The sequence below is a fragment of the Scyliorhinus torazame genome, chromosome 7 (assembly GCF_047496885.1).
Source record: "Scyliorhinus torazame isolate Kashiwa2021f chromosome 7, sScyTor2.1, whole genome shotgun sequence".
Classification (NCBI taxonomy): Eukaryota; Metazoa; Chordata; class Chondrichthyes; order Carcharhiniformes; family Scyliorhinidae; genus Scyliorhinus; species Scyliorhinus torazame.
In genome coordinates, this window is record NC_092713.1 from 79,330,647 (window position 1) to 79,350,735 (window position 20,089).

The window sequence follows — 20,089 nt, forward strand, 5'->3', positions numbered from 1 at the left end:
TTATAAACTGACGACAGTATGATTACAACGAAATCAATGTTATTTTGAAAAATCATCGCGTATTGCTGGCCGTGAAATACCATTTTAAAGCTTTATCGGTTACTCTCCCAAGAATTACACCGGAGTTTATGAGCATATTCCCCCAGTCTTTCATATTATACCAACAGAAAAAGACCCACTCGTCCATCCAGCATGACCCACACAACTGCCTTGTTCATCACACTCCCACACAATGCCTTTGATCTCCAAAGGACAGAAAAAAAGGTGAAACCCAAGGTCAATTCGGGGGATAAAAACTGCCCTAACAAGAAACAAATTAGTTAATCCCTGCACGAGCCAGCTGCCTGTTCCACAGGTCAATTATTCAGAGAAACAAACTACCTCCCAGTATCTAAACCAGTTTCTTAATATTTTCCAGTCATTCATAAGGTATGGGCATCGTTTGCAGGGCAATTAATTGCCCATGATAATGTGATGGTGGCACATTATCTTCAGCCACTGCAGTCCATGTGAGAAAGGTACATACCTAATTCCGTCAGGGAGTTCCAGGAATTTGACCCAATTATGATGAAGGAAACTGACCATCTCCAAGCTAGGATGGTGTGTGACTTGGATGGGAATTTGAAAAAAGTGGGGTTTCCATGTCCTGGTGCCGTTGTCCTTACCAGTGATAAAAGACACAATTTTGAAAGATGCTGCTGATGGTGCACTGCTGTAGTCCATCTTTGTAGATGGTACACACTGCCGACATTGCGCACTGGTGATAGAGGATATGAATGTTATGGGTGTGAATGGGGTGCCTATCAAGTGGGCGACTTTGCTGGATGGTGTCAAGCATCTTGAGTGTTGTTGGAGTTACATGCATCCATGTCACTGGGAAGTATCCCATCACACTCCTGACTTTAGCCTTGTGGATGGTGGAAAAGCAGTGAGGAGTCAGAAGATGGGTTATTCACTGTGGAATACCTAGCCTCTAACCTGCTTTTGTAGGTGGTGTCTGTGTGACTGGTCTAGGTTAGTTTCTGGTCAATGGTGACCTCCGGGATGTTGATGTTTGGAGATTCAGTGTTTGTAGCACTGTTTAATGCCAATGGAAGGTGGATAGAATGATTCTTGTTGGAGATGGTCACTTGTGATTCATAAATCCTTCTTGGCACTTAATCGGCCCAAACCTGGATATTGTCCAAGCCTTACTGCAAGCAGGCAGACTGTTTCAGTATCTGAAGATTTGCAAATGGAACTGCACACCATGTAGTCTAATCATTAGTGAACATTCTGACATTACAATGAATGGAAAGCCACTGATGAAGCATTTAAAAATGGTTGTGCCAAGAACACTGCCCTGAGAAACTTCCACAGCAATGCCATGGGGCTGAGTTGATTGGTTGTCAACAGCTGCCATCATTTTCCTTTGTGCAACATATGACTCCAACTAATGGAAAGGTTTTCACATGATCCCCATTGACTCTAAATTGTACTCATTAATGCTACATTCGGTCAAATGCTGCCTTGATTTTAAAGCTGGTCTCTCTCAATTCAGCTCTGGAATTCAGCCCTTTTGTCCATGTTGGACTAAGATTGGAATGAGATCTGGATTCGAGTGCTCCTGGGTAGAGCCAAATTGTCTTTACATAACTGGTGATTGTGACTCCTAATACTTCCTTATCTACTTAGTTGAAACAAACTACACAAACATAATCTATTCCCTTTATCTAATAAACCTTGATCAAATTACTGCTAAGTCTGTGCTTTGCTAAAGACCTAAGATGCCTTAAATTGAGAATTGGTGGCCCTCACCTGTATCCTTTCAAAGTCTCACGGTTACATGCCATGTGAGGAGACCAAAATTGGATACAGCATTCGAACGAAGGTCTAAACCGATGTCTGGTATAAGGACAAAACAGAACGTTTTGTCTTTCAGTGAATTGTCCTATAAATAAACACAGCATCCAATTCGCTCCAGCTATTGCTTCACGGTATTGGGAAAGATCCTCCGAGATCAATGCACTAGAAGACCAGGCTTGTCCAACCTTATTGTGTGGGAGGGTCACATTTCAACACATTCTCACTCAAGGGGCCGATGAGCAAACTTCAGAAAGATAAAGTTTGGCACAGCATTAAACAGGAATTTCAATAAAAATGAGGTATGAAAAGAAACAATTACTGAGCAAAAAACTGAGTAATAAATACAAGAGTATTAGCGTATTAAAGGGTGAGAGCAGATCTGTCCAGCTCACTCCCAGTCTCAGTGCACTTACAAATATATTCATCCACTATCAGGGTACACAAGAGTGTGTGCGCAGGTTAATGGAAACCGAGCCTGGGTTTAAGCCATACTCTGCACGCCCGCCCCTCACCCTCTCTCTATGCTCCCCTCACCCTATTTCTCTGTCTGATCCGTCCTCCTTGGCAGATTCAGTTAGTGGGGCCCTGCGCTCACCTTCATTTCTGCTCCCCCTCCCCACAACAACCTCACACCCCTCCCGACCCACCCTCACCCCACAGAACGCGAAGCGACAAAAATACACAAATTGATCACTGCTTTTTCACTTGTAAAAACACACCTATATGAATAATTGCTGAATTGAAATCCAAACTTACCTCTTGTCAGACTGACGGTAAAGACGGACAATATTACCATGTGTGAGTTTTAAGGTGAGCAAACATGGTACTTGCTGCTGAGCAACTAGATGGAAAAATCAGCCGATGACATCTCCAGCACAGGTCCGTGCAGGACAGAATGAGCCAGCCCATTGTGGGAGCAAATACTCCAACCAACAAGATGCATGCGCTGCCATTCAGTATATTTCACAGGGTCTCATTCCGTTTCAAAAATAAGACCACAAGACATAGGAGCGGAAGTAAGGCCATTCGGCCCATCAAGTCCACTCCACCATTCAATCATGGCTGATTTCAACTCCATTTACCCGTTCTCTCTCCATAGCCCTTAATTCCTCGAGAAATCAAGAATTTATCAACTTCTGTTTTAAAGACACTCAACGTCCCGGCCTCCACTGCCCTCTGTGGCAATGAATTCCACAGACCCACCACTCTCTGGCTGAAGAAATTTCTCATCTCATCTCTGTTCTAAAGTGACTCCCTTTTATTCTAAGGCTGTGCCCCCGGGTCCTAGTCTCCCCTGCTAATGGAAACAACTTCCCTACGTCCACCCTATCTAAGCCATTCATTATCTTGTAAGTTTCTATTATATCTCCCCTCAACCTCCTAAACTCCAATGAATATAATCCCAGGATCCTCAGACGTTCATCGTATGTTAGGCCTACCATTCCTGGGATCATCCGTGTGAATCTCCGCTGGACCCGCTCCAGTGCCAGTATTTCCTTCCTGAGGTGAGGGGCCCAAAATTGCGCACAGTATTCTAAATGGGGCCTAACTAATGCTTTATAAAGCTTCAGAAGTACATCCCTGCTTTTATATTCCAAGCCTCTTGAGATAAATGACAACATTGCATTTGCTTTCTTAATTACGGACTCAACCTGCAAGGTTACCTTCAGAGAATCCTGGACTAGGACTCCCAAGTCCCTTTGCACTTCAGCATTATGAATTTTGGCACCGTTTAGAAAATAGTCCATGCCTCTATTCTTTTTTCCAAAGTGCAAGACCTTGCACTTGCCCACGTTGAATTTCATCAGCCATTTCTTGGACCACTCTCCTAAATTGTCTAAATCTTTCTGCAGCCTCCCCACCTCCTCCATACTACCTGCCCCTCCACCTATCTTTGTATCATCGGCAAACTTAGCCAGAATGCCCCCAGTCCCGTCATCTATATCGTTAATATATTAAGAGAACAGCTGTGGCCCCAACACTGAACCCTGCGGGACACCACTCGTCACCGGTTGCCATTCCGAAAAAGAACCTTTTATCCCAACTCTCTGCCTTCTGCCTGACAGCCAATCGTCAATCCATGTTAGTACCTTGCCTCGAATACCATGGACCGTTATTTTACTCAGCAGTCTCCCGTGAGGCACCTTATCAAAGGCCTTTTGGAAGTCAAGATAGATAACATCCATTGGCTCTCCTTGGTCTAACCTATTTGTTATCTCTTCAAAGAACTCTAACAGGTTTGTCAGGCACGACCTCCCCTTACTAAATCCATGCTGACTTGTCCTAATCCGACCCTGCACTTCCAAGAATTTAGAAATCTCATCCTTAACAATGGATTCTAGAATCTTGCCAACAACCGAGGTTCGGCTAATTGGCCTATAATTTTCCATCTTTTTCCTTGTTCCCTTCTTGAACAGGGGGATTACAACAGCGATTTTCCAATCCTCTGGGACTTTCCCTGACTCCAGTGACTTTTGAAAGATCATAACTAACGCTTCCACTATTTCTTCAGCTATCTCCTTAGAACTCTAGGATGTAGCCCATCTGGGCCCGGAGATTTATCAATTTTTAGACCTCTTAGTTTCTCTAGCACTTTCTCCTTTGTGATGGCTACCATATTCAACTCTGCCCCCTGACTCTCCTGAATTGTTGGGATATTACTCATGTCTTCTACTGTGAAGACTGACGCAAAGTACTTATTTAGTTCCTCAGCTATTTCCTTGTCTCCCATCACTAGATTACCAGCGTCATTTTGGAGCGGCCCAATGTCTACTTTTGCCTCCCATTTGTTTTTAATGTATTTAAAGAAACTTTTACTATCATAAAATAAAAGTTAACTTCCGCGAAAACCCTCAAGGCAACACTGAACCTAATAGACACTCCGCCCGTGACAGCCGCGCAGGTCTGTACATGGACCCAGAGAGATACCACATTGGTAAAGCTACGCTACATCATACTGCACGGGGGGGTAACAAGAAGGCCCCCGGAAGCGTTAGAGCCCTACATCACGAAGCAGCAGGTGCTCAGTGTGGAGGATGGTATCCTCCTATGGGAAGCTCGTGTGATCGTTCCACGGCCGGGTCGACACATGATCCTACGGGACCTGCATAGTGGACAGCCTGGGACCTCAAAAATGAAGATGCCAGTGAAGAGCTATGTGGTGGCCTGGAATTGACGGTGACATTGAAAGCACGGTAAAACAGTGCAAAGCATACCAGGCACCCATAGGATCGCTCCATCCATGGAATTGCTCAGGATACCCCTGGGTCTGTTTGCACGTCGACTTCGCTGGGCCCTTCATGGGTCCATGTTTCTGGCCCTCATAGATGTCCACTCCAAGTGGCTGGATGTGCACTGGATGCCCACCACCCCATTGACAACTACCGTAGAGAAATTACAGCACCCACGGGAAATCAGAGGTACTGGTCACTAGTGAGAGTTCCAACCATTTATGTGTGTGCCAATGAGGCAAGGCACATTCGGATTGCTCCATACCACCTGTCCACAAATGTTTTTTACGGAACGGGTGGTTCAAACAAGGCATGATGAAACAAATTTTGGGCTCCCTTGATACAAAGCTGGCAAGGGTCTTATTCCATTATAGGACCATGCCTCATGTCACTACAGTAGTAGTAAGAAGTCTTACAATGCTTTGTTAAAGTCCAACAGGTTTGTTTCGAATCACTAGCTTTTGGAGCACTGCTCCTTCCTCATGTGAAGGAGAAGGAGAAGCACTGCTCCTTCTTCAGGAATTCAGCTGAGGAAGGAGCAGTGCTCTGAAAGCTAGTGATTTGAAACAAACCTGTTGGACTTTAACCTGGTGTTGTAAGACTTCTTACTGTGCTCACCCCAGTCCAACGCTGGCATCTCCACATCACCTCTACAGTAGTAGCATCGGTGGAGCTATTAATGGGCCGATGCCTTCAACTTGCCTGAGCCTGACATTTCCAAGTCCAGGTGGGAAAGTAGAGACAAAACAGGACCTCCTAAAGAAGTATCATGACCACCGGACCCCTGAAAGAGGCTTTAAATCAGGAGATGCCATTCATGTTGTAATTTCAGGAACAGCGCCCATTGGGTCCCTAGGGGTCATGATGGAGAGAACGGGGCCCATTTCAAACCCAGTCAGAACCCGAGAGAAGAGTGTACAGAAACACATGGACCACCTCAAGGGTAAGGAACCCATGGCAGGCACATCAGTGCCTCCACCATCCCTTGTACCTCCATAGAGTCAAGAGGCACAACCCACTGTGGACCAGCATCTGAACTAACAGGACAACGATGTCTCAGCCTCGGACATGGACTCGGAAGCATCAGCACATACAGGCGCCGCCGGAACCGGAGCCAAATCTCTGAGAGTGACCCTCCATTATTCGTCATGAAAAAGGCAACCGACGACTTGATGGACACCCCCACCCCCACTCCAATCCAGTCTGGCCACTGGCAGCGGTGCAGCCATTGGTATAGTGATGAAGAAGGCCCCCCTCAGTTGGTGTTCCACTCAGCTGTAAGGAAACTTTACTTGAGGTGTGGGAGGGAATGTCTAATAGCCCTCCTGAGGCCCACAGAAATACCAGAATCGATTCCCCATGGAACCAGTGGAATACGAGCTTTCCTGCTCATGGGCGGAGCCTCCAGCTGGTGCTCGTTACCGGATAATGTAAAAGCCAGCCCGGACAGGGATCGGCATCTAGGTCATCCCAATGGGGATTTATTGTGTGTATGGCGCCATAGTGTTGTTTTTTATGACTATAATAAACTCAGGTTTATTTACCTCGAAGGGCATGCTGGGTCTTCACAGCGGGACCTTTCAATGTAGCTCCTGGACTGGCAGTTCCTGATGGTCCTGGGTTGGGATGTTTGTTTTGTGTGCGCAGTAGTGGCTTTAATTTTAGTTTAAAATAAACCAGTCTGGCATTTCACTCCACATCTCCGGGAATTATTACAACCTCTTTACTTCCTCTCAAAAAATTCAAGACGTTATTGCCATAAATTCATGTGAGTGGAGTCCAGGTCGAATATGACTGTCTTTGTCTTGCAGGATTCCATTCTTTGTCCTAGAGACTTTCTGAAGGCCAGTCTTGAAAGGATGGTGGTTAGAACTACCAACATGTGACCAGCTGCAACTAATATATCAGACCAGCAATGGTCCATTTTGAAAAACAGAAATTAAACAAGAGAATATAAAACATAGAATATACAGTACAGAAGGAGGCCATTCGGGCCATCGAGTCTGCACCGAATATGGAAGAGGGACAGATTTTTAAGATTTTCTTGCTCCATCCCTTGTTGGCATGGCAATAAAGATAGCTTTTTTATTACACATTTTCTTTACAAAATCATCAATTACAACATTATAGGTAAAGGTAAAGTCGCCATAGTCCCAGATAACTAGAGGCTGCTTTCCCCTTTGAGGGGGGAGAGCTGACTGGTGGTGATTTAACTTGAGGATCACCAAACCTCAGGCGAGGACCATGGTTGAGAAGGCAAGGGCCCAAATCTTTTAAAGACACACTTTCATTTATCAATATTGCTGAACTTGTCAAAACTTCACAAATAGTTTTTAACTGTTTTCACTACAGAAAACAAACGTTCACCGGAAACATTTATGCCTGGTACTGTTTAAAAATATTTTCAGAATGGTTTCCACATTTGGAAAGGTTGCGTGCAAAGCTTATGTACAAGTCTATACAAATCAGCTGGTGATCCCGCAGCACAGAGCTCATCATTGCCGATGAAATGAATGAATTGTTTGACTTCATCTTCAAAAAAATTTGTTTATATGTTCTCCCGGTAGAATTCACTTGATTTGTTACTGAAGTGGCTTTTAGCATTTTCATCCAAACCTCTGTCATAAAGCACGCAAAATAAATCAAAGGTTTTCTTCAGAGATTCACTTCTACTCTGCAATTGCACCATTTTTGTTTCACAAATAACATTGTCTCAATGATAATCTTCTCTATCCATTTTAAACTGATTTCACTGTCTCTAGTTTCAAGAAAAATAAGTTCTTGTGTCTTGCACACTTCTCATCAGTGGGATACATATTCTGTTAATATTAGTGCCTCTGCTTCCACTGGGCTATAGTCATTTCAAACTTACGTGACAAAATGTTTAACAGAGGCTAATAATTGTGTAGCATTCAATAATTTTATGTCAATATTTTGCAGCAATTTGCTGGTGGCATTCACTCTTTGAAGTAGATGGTTCCACGAAAGAGTAAAAACAGCTGTATTGTACTTTTCATACTTCTCTGCTAAGGATTACGCTTCTGTTCTCACACATGGTATTCCTGAATTTGATGTGGCTTTGTCGAATAAGGTTTCTTTTACATCAGCAAAGTTCATTTTCAAAGGCAAAGCAACATCTGCACGAGCAGACCACCTGGTGTCACAAATTCTTTTGACTGTCAAATATTTTCTATTTGTCTGCTCCAAGCATGATTGCAACATATTCCATCACTGCGTGAAAACCGAAAAAAAGGAATACACGTTTTGAACACAGTCAAAAGAATATCCAGCTCCCTCACGGGATTCAGCAGCAGCTTTGCAGATTAAATTCAAGGAGTGATTGCAATATGGGATGAATAATGCACAGGGGCGTGCATTGTTCAGTCTTGCTTGTAGACCTGAATATTTTCCTGCTTTATCGAAGCTCTTTCACGACAATTTTTGGTGCCAAAATTGAATTTGCAATGATTTCCAAAACAGTTGTCTCCAGACACTTGGAAGTGCGGGATTTTTGCTGAACAAAATCACTCTACAACTTCACTAGTGCTGGTCACTCATCTGAAAATTAATGTTAATTGGTCCACATGACTCACATCTGACGTTGAATTAACTATTATGGAATAGTATTTGGCATCTTTTATTTCAACAGAGAATTGGTTTCTGAGCCACTCTGCCATTATAGTAGGCATTCCTGGAACAGAGTAGCAGTGAGTTAGCACTGCCATTACAGTGATGAAGTCATCATCAGTTTGGTGTGATAAAAGGTTGGTCTTCCCTGAGCCACAATATTGATAACTTTTCAAATGCTGTTTGAAAACCTCATCAAATTCACTGAGATACTCAAGGCAGGTTAAAACGTTACCTCTTCTATTTGACAATGATGACACATCATGTTCTCTTAAAGGTAGTCCCAAAGAAGACAGCAGTTTGACTGTGGCAACATGTCTCAGCACTTTTCTCCAATAAGACACTTTTCAAACAGAGCCAATAATTAAAAAAAAAAATTTAGAGAACCCAATTCATTTTTTCTAATTAAGAGGCAATTGTAGCGTGGCCAATCCACCTAGCCTGCACATCTTTGGGTTGTGGGGGCAAAATCCACCCAAGCACGGGGAGAATGTACAAACTCCACACGGACAGTGACCCAGAGCCGGGATCGAACCTGGGACCTTGGCGCCGTGAGGCAGCAGGGCTAACCCACTGCGCCACCGTGCTGCCCAAACAGAGCCAATAATGTTGAATCAATTCTTCCAGATAATTTACATCTTTGAATGAACGCACGCACAGCCTTAATATGAGCTTTGGACGTTTCATGATGATCAATATCTTGTAGTTCCATTGTCATTTCTGAGTCCACTTCAACTTTTTAAGGCAATGTGGTATCTCTGGAAATCAAGTCGAAGTTATCAGATAATTCATCCATACTTTTGGATAACGATGAGTGTGCACTGTTCAATACTTTGAACTTTTCAAAGTAAAATGACAAACTGTCTTTTTGCTTAGCTTCATCCTCTTGCTTTATCTTCCATTTCCTGTGTTTTTGACTGCCAGATTCATATTTCTAAAGAAATGGATCTTAATTGTAGGCAGCTAATAAAGTATCTGAAAGAGCAGGTGTTTGCACAGTCAATCCCACGTTTTTATCAGGATCAAGCTCTGCAAAAATGGGATTCATGTTTTAACTATGATGCCTCGAGGTGTCATCGTACGCCATAAAACCATAAGATTTAGGAGCAGACATCAGCCACTTGGCCCATTGAGTCAGCCCCACCATTCAATGAGATCATTGTAAATCCAACTCTGACCCATCTCACTCTCTCTTGACTCCCTGACTCTTCTTCGTGCTCTCTCTCGCCTGACTCCTCCTCACCCTTTCTGCCAGACCCCTGCTCACTCTCTCTCTCTCGCCCTGACCCCTCATCACCATCTCTCGCTCTGTTCCCTCCTCACCCTGCTCTCTCCCATAACCCTCCTCCCACCCTACCTCTCTCTGTCTCAGAAACTTCCTTCCGCTCCCTCTCTCTTGGAACCATCCTCACCTTCTCTCTCTCCATGGCCCTTCAACTTCCCTCTCTCTCTTTGAACTCTACTCACCCTCCCTGAATCAATCTCACCGTCCCTCTCTCAACACCCCGTACCCTCCCTCTCTGAACCCTCCTCACCCTCCCTCTCTCTGAACTATCCTAACCCTCTCTCTCTTTGAACCAATCTCACTCTCTCCCTGAACTATCCTCACCCTTTCTCTCTGAAACATCCTCATCCTCTCTGATCCCTTCCCCCTCTTCCCTCACCGCCTCTCTGACCCCACCTCAAACACCTACTCTGTCCGAATCCTCTCTTTGAATCATCACCTTCTGAACCATCCTCTGCTCTCTCTGAACCATCCTCACCCTCCCTCTTTCTAAACAATCACCACCCTCTCTCTCTCTGGACCATCCTCCCTCTCTGAACCATCTTCACCCTTCTTCTCTGAACCATCCTTACCCTCTCGCTGAACCATCCTCACTCTCTCTCTCTCTGAACCATCCTCACTCTCTCTCTCTCTCTGAACCATCCTCACCCTCTCTCTCTGGACCATCCTCCCTCTCCGAACCATCCTCACCCTCTTTCTCTCTCTCTCTCTCTGAACCATCCTCACCCTCTCTCTCTCTGAACCATCCTCACCCTCTCTCTCTCTCTGAACCATCCTCACCCTCACTCTCTCTGAACCATCCTCACCCTCTGTCTCTCTGAACCATCTTCACCCTCTGAACTACCTCTCTCTCTCAACCATCCTCACCCTCCCTCTCTCTAAACAATCACCATCCCCTCGCTCTGGACCATCCTCCCTCTCTGAACCATCCTTACCCTTCTTCTCTGAACCATCCCCACCCCCTCTCTCTCTCTGAACTATCCTCACCCCCCTCTCTCTTTCAACCAGCCTCACACTCTCTCTCTCTCTGAATCATCCTCACACTCTCTCTCTCTGAACCATCCTCACCCGCTCTCTCTCTGAACCATCCACACCCTCTCTCTCTCTCTGAACCATCCTCACCCTCTCTCTCTCTCTGAACCATCCTCACCCCCTCTCTCTCTCTCTGAACTATCCTCGCCCTCCCTGAACCATCCTCACCCCCTCTCTCTCTGAACCATCCTCACCCTCACTCTCTGAACTACCCTCTCTCTCTGAACCATCCTCATCTTCTCTCTCTCGCTCTGAAACATTCTTTGAGTTCTTTGAAGAGATAACAAATAGGTTAGACCAAGGAGAGCCAATGGATGTTATCTATCTTGACTTCCAAAAGGCCTTTGATAAGGTCACGGGAGACTGCTGAGTAAAATAAGGGCCCATGGTATTCGAGGCAAGGTACTAACATGGATTGACGATTGGCTGTCAGGAAGAAGGCAGAGAGTTGGGATAAAAGGTTCTTTTTCGGAATGGCAACCGGTGATGAGTGGTGTCCCGCAGGGTTCAGTGTTGGGGCCACAGCTGTTCTCTTTATATATTAACGATCTAGATGACGGGACTGGGGGCATTCTGGCTAAGTTTGCCGATGATACAAAGATAGGTGGAGGGGCAGGTAGTATTGAGGAGGTGGGGAGGCTGCAGAAAGATTTAGACAGTTTAGGAGTGGTCCAAGAAATGGCTGATGAAATTCAACATGAGCAAGTGCGAGGTCTTGCACTTTGGAAAAAAGAATAGAGGCATGGACTATTTTCTAAACGGTGCCAAAATTCATAATGCTGAAGTGCAAAGGGACTTGGGAGTCCTAGTCCAGGATTCTCTGAAGGTAAACTTGCAGGTTGAGTCCGTAATTAAGAAAGCAAATGCAATGTTGTCATTTATCTCAAGAGGTTTGGAATATAAAAGCAGGAATGTACTTCTGAAGCTTTATAAAGCATTAGTTAGGCCCCATTTAGAATACTGTGCGCAATTTTGGGCCCCTCACCTCAGGAAGGACATACCGGCACTGGAGCGGGTCCAGCGGAGATTCACACGGATGATCCCAGGAATGGTAGGCCTAACATACGATGAACGTCTGAGGATCCTGGGATTATATTCATTGGAGTTTAGGAGGTTGAGGGGAGATATAATAGAAACTTACAAGATAATGAATGGCTTAGATAGGGTGGACGTAGGGAAGTTGTTTCCATTAGCAGGGGAGACTAGGACCCGGGGGCACAGCCTTAGAATAAAAGGGAGTCACTTTAGAACAGAGATGAGGAGAAATTTCTTCAGCCAGAGAGTGATGGGTCTGTGGAATTCATTGCCACAGAGGGCGGTGGAGGCCGGAACGTTGAGTGTCTTTAAGACAGAAGTTGATAAATTCTTGATTTCTCGAGGAATTAAGGGCTATGGAGAGAGAGCAGGTAAAGAGTTGAAATCAGCCATGATTAAATGGTGGAGTGGACTCGATGGGCCGAATGGCCTTACTTCCGCTCCTATGTCTTATGGTCTTATTCTCACCACTTCTCTCTGAACCATCCTCACCCGCTCTCTCTCTCTCTCTCTCTGAACCATCCTCACCCTCTCTCTCTCTGAACCATCCTCACCCCCTCTTTTTACAATGAGAGAGACATATTGAGGGGTAACTGCAGTAATTCTGTTGCTGACATAAACATGGAGATCTGACGCCTTAGTATCACCAACCATAATCTTGCATATGATTAAACTGTCTATCCACAGCTCTAGTGATATAAATGTCTGACACAGAGGAGGTCCTGCCCTCAAGATCAGGGGCGGGATTCTCCCAGCCGTGGGCCAGAGAATCTCCGCGAACGGGCCACGCCGCCCTGACGCCGGCACGCGATTCTCCGCAGAGCGGAGAATCGGCGCCATTGGCACCGGCATGGTTGGTGTGGTGCCGGTCGCGGGCCGCTCTCCACGGCTGGCCCGCCGATTCTCCGGCCCGAATGGGCCGAGCAGCCGTAAGAAAAGAGCCGAGTCCCGCCAGCGGGACCTTGGCGTTGAAGGGTCGGGTGGCGGCCTGTGGGAGGGAGGGGGGGCCTCCAATGTGCCCTGGCCCGCGATCGGGGCCATCCTCTGTGGCTGGGGGCCTCCTTTCCTATGTGCCGGCCCCTGTAGTCCTGCGCCATGTTGCGTCGGGGCCGGCGCGTTGAAGGAGGCCACTGCGCAAATGTGCGTTGGCGCCATTGCGCATGTCCTCGTTAGTGCCGGCGCAGCTGCGCATGCGCGGAACCCACGGCGCACAGTTTGTGCTGGGATCGGCAGCTGGAGCGGCGTGAACCGCTCCAGCGCCGTGCTGGCCCCCTGTAGGGGCCAGAATTAGTCCTGGGAGCGGCCCGTTCACGCCGTCGTGTCGACGGCTTGGACACTCTGTTGCGGGATTGGAGAATCCCGCCCCAGTTATCTGCATGGCTTTAGACTGAATTCTAGCAGCAAGAGATAGGTTTTTTCTACAATGTGGTTAGGATGTTCCATGAGCAAGCAAGTGGACTTCAACAAATTGCACTATATTCTTTTGATGATTTTCCCTGCAACCAGATGTTTGCACAACTTTATCACAGGTATAGCTGAATTGTATTACTGAACTTTGTAAGTAAATTTAACAGCGACTCTCTTCCAGGACATTTCAACAGACAATATCAGTCTATCTACCTCAATATTTACTTAATTAGCTCTTAAAATAACTTACCTGGGAAAGAAAGGGTGAGGAGGGGTCAAAGAGAGGGAGCATGAGGAGGGGTCAGAGAGAGAGAGAGAGAGAGGGTGAGAGGAGTGTGTGTCCATAAATCTCACTCAATCCCAGATTGGGTTTTCATTAACATGCACACACACACACACAGACACGCACAATCATGCATTCTCACAGTGGGTGAAGGTGACCTTGTGAGTGCACTGGGACTAGGAGTCTTGTTAATATTGCAAATACATTTCCTTTTCTTTTGCTTTCACTTTTCCCCTTGTAATAAGATAATTAGAGATTATTTCTCAGTGCGTCTGCAGTAATGATGTGTGTAAATGGAATTGTGTGCAAGAATTTGGAGAAACACAGAAATTTACACCATACTCGCACAAAACGTATCCAGAAGAGGAACAAATTCCTTCCCAAAATTAAAACAGTGCAATAGATATTTATTTATTATGCAACTTTAAAACTGTAATCTAATCTTCTTGGATTCTGAACCCTTGATTAGATAAGTGACTTGTAATCATTCCCAAGCACCTCGTTATCCCACCTATAATTGTTGCCACAATCTGTCTTTGAAAGTGAATGGGGATTCAACTATATATTGCATCAGGTAGATGCATTTCACGCACACCTAAGGGAAATATTGATGACAAAAATTAATATGGAAATTAAAGAGATCTGGACTGACAAAATGAGATGAGAAATCAATAGAGCATTGCTATTTCAATAAAGATCTCTTATGAGATGTATTTTAGGATTGTCAATAGTAAGATACTGACTAGTTTCCTGTCTCCAGATGTTTGTATTCCTGAGGTACCCCAGAAGATGCCCTGATGACCCCTCAGAAGCCCAATGAGAATTCCCCCGTCGTCCGGCATCCTCTGAAAAACTCTACAACTCTGAGTTACAGTCGGAGACTTCAGAGGATTCTGATTGGGGGGTGATATGCAGTTATTATATTCCTAAACTGTGCATAGGTTCCTGGAATATTTCAGTAACCCGTGGTCAGATTGAACCTCTCTGGACAATCCATACGTAATGAAAAACTGAATGAACCCTTTAGTCAACACCTTTGGAGTCTTGGGTTGCTAGATCTGTTTGAAATCTATCCTACCTAGCACGAATGAGGGTATCCTCAATGTGAAGATAGGACTTTGTCTCCACAGCGACTGAGCGGTGGCTACTCCTACTGATAGTGCTGTGGACTGATGCATTTATTGCAGGAAGATTGATAAGAATGAGGTCAAGTATGTTATTCCCTTCCTTGTTCCTTCATCACATGCTACAGACCCGATCTAGCAGCTATGTCCCTTAGGACCCGTCCAGCTCAGTTAGTAGTGGTGCTGCTGAGCCATTCTTGGTAATTATCATAGATTATAATTTACTGTGCAGAAGGAGGCCATTCGGCCCATCGAGTCTGCACCGGCTCTTGGAAAGAGCACCCTACCCAAGGTCAACACCTCCACCCTATCCCCATAACCCAGTAACCCCACCCAACGCTAAGGACAATTTTTGGACACTAAGGGCAATTTATCATGGCCAATCCACCTAACCTGCAAATCTTTGGACTGTGTGAGGAAACCAGAGCACCCGGAGGAAACCCACGCACACACGGGGAGGATGTGCAGACTCCGCAGACAGTGACCCAAACCGGAATCGAACCTGGGCCCTGGAGCTGTGAAGCAATTGTGCTATCCACAATGCTACCGTGCTGCCCGGGCATTGAAGTTTCGATTCAGAGTACATTCTGTACCCTTGCACCCTCAGCACTTCCTCCAAGTGGTCTTCAACATTGAGAAGTACTGACTCATCAGCTGGTGTGTGTGTGTGGGGGGAGGGAGAGAGAGAGAGTTTGCAGTACATGGTAACCAACAGGCGGTTTCCTTGCCCATGTTTGACCTGATGCCATGAGACGTCATGTGGTCCAGAATCTATGTTGTGTACTCCCAAGGTAACTCCATCCCAAATGTATACCACTGTGCTGTCACCTCAGCTGGGTCTATCCTGCCAGTGTTATTTCATTGTAGGGTATGACTCCATGAGTATGACTATGTCAGGCTGGTACTTGACTGGTCTGGGAGACAGCTCTTCCAATTTCCAATGGTTTGTCCAGTTTTGTTCCGTGGATGCAACGGATTGGCTTTCTGTCAACCACATTGTTGTGGGTCACATGTAGGTCAGACCAGTTAAGGACAACAGATTTCCTTCCCTAAAGGTAAATAGATGGATTTAAATGGCAATCGACAGTGGTTTCACGGACTTGATTAGACTTTTATTTCCAGATTTTTATTGAATTCAAATTCCAGCATGGTGGGATTTGAACTCAGATCCTCAGAGAATTACCCTAGGTCTCTGAATTATAGTCCAGTGACAATACCACTACAACACTACCACTCTATCTGATCCAACCAGGTCTTTTTTCCAAGAGCCAAACAACAGATAGAATCACCATTGTGTCTATATGAAACAGCTTTGCACAAAAGAGACTAGTACCAATTCAGAGGACCCCAAATGCATTTTGTCAATCTGTTATAATAATAATCTTTATTAGTGTCACAAGTAGGCTTACATTAACACTGCAATGAGGTTACTGTGAAAATCCCCTAGTCGCCACACACCGGCGCCTGTTCGGCTACATATTGTGTTCTGAAATCCATCAAATTTTGACCATGACCATGCCTGATAGGCATTTAATCACCTTTCTTGTAGATTCCATCTAAAAACACGAATAGAAAGTTTAAACATTTATCATTATTAAAACTGACAGGCGGGAACCTAAGTGAAACAGTTGCTTATGCTCCTGCTTCTGAGTCGAGTTTGAGTCCCACACCAGGACCTGTCGGCCACAGAAGAACCCAGACACCTGTGCGGACATTACATTAATGATCTAGACAGGAATGTGAGGGGTATGATCAGTAAGTTCGTAGTGGACACAAAAATTAGTGGTGAGGTAAATAGCAAGGAGGAAAGACAGATTACAGAGTGATATAGGTAGGTTGGTCAAATGGGCAGAACAGTGGTAAATGGAACTTAACCCTGAAAAATGTGAGATGATGCATTTAGGAAGGACTAACAAGGCAAGGGAATACGCAATGAATGGCGGGACGCTAGGAAGTACAGAATGACCTTGGGGTGTATACTGAGGCAGCAGGACAGATAGTTAAGGTGGTTAAGAAAGCATATGGGATATTTGTCCTTATTAGCTGAGGCATGGAATATAAGAGCAAGGAGGTTATGATGGAGCTGTATAAAATGCTCCTTAGGCCACAGGGAGTGTACTGTGTGCAGTTCTGGTCGACTCATTATAGGAAGGATGTGATTACACAAGAAAGGATTTAATTTGTACCCCAGGAAAGACCCAAACACCCGAAGCAGCTCCAATATTCCCCCTATTGACACACTTGGTTCTGACACGTATAACAGCAAATCATCCGCATATAAGAACACCCTATGCTCTACCAGAACCCCCCCGCACTATCCCTTTCCATACACCCAAACTTCTTAATGCGATGGCCAATGGCTCAATCGCGAGTGCAAACAAGGTGGGACATAGGACTTCCCTGCCCAGATCCATGGTGGAGAGAAAAATATCCCGAGCTGACGTTATTTGTGCAAACACTCGCCCTTGGCTCCTTATACAGTAGCTTTACCCAGCCCACAAATTGTGGTCCAATCCCAAACCGCTCCAGAACTCCCATCAAGTACCCCCATTCTACCCGGTCAAACACTTTCTCAGCATCCAATGCCACAACCATCTGTGTTTCCTTCCCCTCCGCCAGTGCCATAACTACGTTCTACCCTCCAAATGTTCGAAAAGAGCTGCCCCCTCTCACAAACCCCGTCTGATCTTCACCTATCACCTTCGGGAGGCACTCCTCCAGCCTACCTGCCAGTACCTTCGCCAACATCTTCGCGTCCACATTTAAAAACGATATGGGCCTATATGACCCACATTCGGTCGGATCTTTATCTTTCTTAAGCAACAGGGAAATTGATGCCTGCCTCAAAATTTGTGGTAACACCCCTTTACCTGTCGCCTCCTCAAACATCCCCACCACCAGCGGTGCCAGCTTAACCTTGAATTATTTGTAATATTCCACCGGAAACCCATCCGGCCTTGCCACCTTCCCCGACTACACCCTCCCAATCGCATCTCTCATCTCCTGCTCCTCTATCACCCCTTCCAATGTAGCCCTGCCCCCCTCCCCTAACCTCGGTTGCTCCAGCCCATCTAGAAATTCCTGCATCTCCCGGTTTTCCCCAGGTGGCTCCAACCTGTACAACCTCTCATAAAATTCCTCAAAGACCTTACTAATCTGGTCCGGAAAAACCACCAACTACCCTGCCCTGTCCCGCACCTGAACAATTTCCCTTGCTGCCGCTTCCCTCCGAATCCCTCCCGCCTTCTCTCCATGCTCGTAAACTGCACCCCTTGCACACCTCAATTGGCGTACCGCCTTCTTGGTGGATAGTCGGTCAACCCTTGCCTGTAGTTCCTTCCTCTTTTCCCACTTCACTGGATCCCCAACTTCTGGATAACTCCTATCTACCTTCAACATCGCATCTATTACCCTCGGACACTCTAACCTCTCCTCTTTGTCCACCCTAGCCTTAATACCAGATAACCTCACCCCTCACCACCGCTTTAGAGGCTCCTTACAACCGCCTTCAACACCTCCTCCATGCAGTTAAAACCTACATATTCATCAATTACTTTCTCAATTTTATCACAGAACCCTTGGTCCCTCAACAGTCCCACATCTAATTTCCAATCCTGCCTCTATACTACCCCCTTCTCCAATACCATATCCACCCAATGCGGAGCATGATCTCAGTTGGTCCGCGAGTACACCTTATGAACCGCAGATAAAAACGAGTACTCCCGTTCCCTCGGGTGCAGAAACCTCTAAGGGTCCACCCCTCCCATTTCCACCATTAGCCCAGTCAACGCCTTCGCCCCCCCCCCCCCCCCCCCCGCCAACAGTACCAGCGAGTGCGGCCATGACCTGTCCAACCTTGGCTCCTGCACCAAGTTCCAATCCCCCCCCCCCCTATCAGTTTGTGTGAGTCCAAGTCAGGGACAGCCCCACACACCTTCTTCACGAATCCTACATCATCCCAATTGGGACCATACACACTTATCAGCGCCACTAACCTCCCCTCCAGCGCCCCTGTCACAATCACATACCTGCCCCCCTGATCTGCAACCACCGTCTCCATCTGGAACCGTACCCGTTTCCTGACCATTAACGCTACCCCTCAAGCCCTTCTGTCAAATCCAGAATGAAACACCTGGCTATCCCAGCCCTTTTTAAGTCTCACCTGGTCCTTCACCCTCAGGTGAGTCTCCTGCAGCATTGCTATATCGGCCTTCTAGCTTTTAAGATGCACAAGCACCCTTGATGTCTTGACTGTACCTCCCAACCCCCTCACGTTCCATGTGACTACCCCAACCGGGAGTCTCTCACCCCCCCGCCCCCTCTTATCCACCATCATCATACCACCGGGCCCTGCCCCAAGAGCCTGACCAGCCCCTATCCTTGTTAACATCGAACCCCCTCCTCCCTCCCAGAATCCCCCCCGCACTTCCTCTTGAAAAAACCTCACCCAGTATCGATTACTTCCCCCCCACCCCCGTCTCACCTCTTAGGCCCATCGAAACCTGCTCACCAGGCTCCAATGTCCGCAGCCCCTCCCCCCACGTCACCTCCATTCACTAGCCAACTACCACCCCGCCCCCCTTCCCACCCAATCCCAGAAAAAAACAATCCAATCCATACAACTCAATAAAATAACATATAACCGTCGCAACAAAGAATGCCAATCAAACTGAACAATGTGAAGTCAAGTAAGTTACACAACAGGTCAATGAACAGAAAGTTTTAATATTTATACAAATGCTCCCCAATCACAGTCCATGACCCCTCTCCAGTTCCACTCCTCACTTTTGTCCCAAGCCATCTGCCTTTACGAATGCCTCAGCAGCCTCCACGTCTCAAAATAAAAATCTTTGGTGTCATACGTCACCCTCAGCTTCGCCGGGTACACCACACCAAATCGCACTCCACTGTTGTACAGTGCCGCCTTTACTCAGCCGAACGCCGCTCATCTCTTTGCCAGCTCCACCATAAAGTCCTGGTATATCCGAACTCCAGCAACAGCCCACTGCACCTCCCGCTTCTGCTTCGCCCAGCTTAACACACTCTCCTTCATGTGGTATCTATGGAAGCAGATAATTATTGCTCTTGGTGGCTCATTTAACTTTGGCTTCAGCATTAATGACCGATGAGCTTGGCCCAGTTCATACCAGGAGGGCTCCTCCCCCTCCCCCATCAACTCCGCCAGCATCTTAGCGAAGTACTCCATTGACCTCGGGCCCTC

The 20,089-nt window shown here is 46.3% G+C and overlaps 1 protein-coding gene across 2 annotated transcripts in view; it reads right to left on the bottom strand.

Moving 5' to 3' along the window:
- cmpk (cytidylate kinase) overlaps positions 1–20,089 on the bottom strand; it is a 43,160-nt gene that overhangs the window by 18,779 nt on the left and 4,292 nt on the right. The window lies entirely within an intron of this gene.